The following is a 2,123-nucleotide window of genomic DNA, read 5'->3' on the forward strand; positions in this document are numbered from 1 at the left end:
GCCCCTCCCGCAGTGGACCCCTACCTACTTCACTCCGCGGCTCCGGCGCTGCGGCTCTCGAGCACTTCCTTTTTCCCCTTCAAAGGTCGCGGCTCGCGCCTTACGTCACATCCGTCTGTGGCCGCGAGATGCCTCCTGGGAGTTGTAGTTCCGATATGGACCCGCCTCTCTCCACGCCCTTTCCTGCCTATTGGGCACGCTCAGTTACAGGACCTTTGGGACTTCCACTGCAAAGTTGCCTGATGCTACTCTCTTCGTTTGGGGGCTATTGTTGGGGGGAAAGTTAATAAAGATGAAATCTCCTAATCCAGAAAAACCTTTCCATGAATATAGAAAGAAAAAATTTCGTTTTGGAATAAGCATTAAACCAAAATACAGGACAATGCATCACAGAGTGCAAAAATAGAAAGAAATTTCATCTTTTACATATTATTACATTCCTGCTTAAGATCCCCAGTGCCTGTGGAGTTGATTCTGACTCAGCGGCACTATAGGACAGAGTAGAACTGCCCTATGGTGTTTTCAAGGTTAAAATATTTACAGACACAAGACTGTCACGTTTTTTCTTCTGTGGAGTGACTGCTTGGATGTGTCACTAACCTTTTGATTAGCAGCTGATCGCTTAATGACTGTGCCACCAGGGCCCCCTGTTGTGTCACCCAAACTTGCTGTCATAATCTATTCTGACTCAACCCAAAACCCACTGCTGTCCATTAGATGCCCACTCATAGTGACTCCATACAGTGAGATCTCTGTTGGCGACCGGCTCCAAGCTCGAACTTTCTTCTACTGGAACAGCAAAGACTGAAAAAAATCTGCTCCATTTTCATAGCTTTGCTGGATAGTCCAATCGAAAATCTGACTTGAAAAACCTATCCTAGCGGAGGGTGGGTCACGTGATGGACCCAACGGGGAGACGCTTCGGTCTAAGTGCCTCTCTTGCTCAAACAGCATGTAGTGCTAGTGTTAGTGTGTTAAAACATTTGTGTACGGTATTTTTAAAGAATTTCTGTTGTTAATGTACTGTATTGATTGTGTTTAGATGTTTTAAGGGTATTTCCACAACCTCGAGCTGGTAACTTTGTGTTAAAGTCCTGGAAAAATGAATTCATAAGTGTGCTTTGGGGGGCTCAGAACAAATTATTTGCATTTCCATGATTTCTTATGGGGAAAATATGTTCAGTTCTCAAAATTTGGGGGCGTCAAAACTGAGGTATCTTTGCATAGGGTTTCTTAATGTTTACCAGAGCAGACTAATTTTTCTCCCTCAGAGAAGCTGGTGGGTTTGGACCACAGACCTTTTGATTGACAGCTCTACATTCAATCCAAGTTACTGCTAGGGCTCCTGGTCATCAGAGTAGGGGCTTCTGATGTGTTCATTATTCAGATAATCCCCTAACTTAAGGTGACTCTCTGTTAAAACTCCGTTTCTTACTTAAGCTGACTACTTTTTTAAGTTAAATTTCCATTATTATTGCCTTTTAAAATTAATAATCATTTTACTTTCTTTTTAAAAAGATATTATTGCTTTTAATCATCAATATCTCTGTAAATCCAATTTTAATTTGGGGGTTGCCAATAACATCAACATCACCCAGTGCAGCATTGTGTACAGTACATCTTACTAGTGATAAATTGTACTAACAAGAAAAGTGCAGCTCATTGTAACTTGAATAAGCCATAAGGTGGTACTCTCTGTATGTCCCTCCCAAAGTGTAACATTGTGTAGCTAGCCTGTATTTCATGACGGAATTCGATTACCACTGTCCACATAATACAACCCTGAGGGTCCACTCACAACCATCCCTCTGATCACTGTCTCCTTGGGATTGCTTATCCTGCCTATCTTGTATGGAGAGACACCAAAGAGAGAAAAAGAGAAAGGAAAGAGAGAGAGCAAGGACTATACCAATAGGACCAAGCCTAACTTCCTGGCTCAGAGTAGATGAGTCCCTCTCTGTTGAATATCAAGCAGAGCTGCTTATTATCCATCAGTCCAAACCCCTCCATATCCTGGGACCCACTTAACCTAACAGCACATAGATCCTTTCAGTCCTCAGCATCATAAAAGCCCCCATTGCTCTTCCTGCACTCATGCAGGAACGGTCCCCTGCCCCCTCCAC

This window comes from Echinops telfairi, unplaced genomic scaffold (assembly GCF_000313985.2).
Source record: "Echinops telfairi isolate 266 unplaced genomic scaffold, ASM31398v2 ScPeMD7_8;HRSCAF=38, whole genome shotgun sequence".
NCBI classification, from domain to species: Eukaryota; Metazoa; Chordata; class Mammalia; order Afrosoricida; family Tenrecidae; genus Echinops; species Echinops telfairi.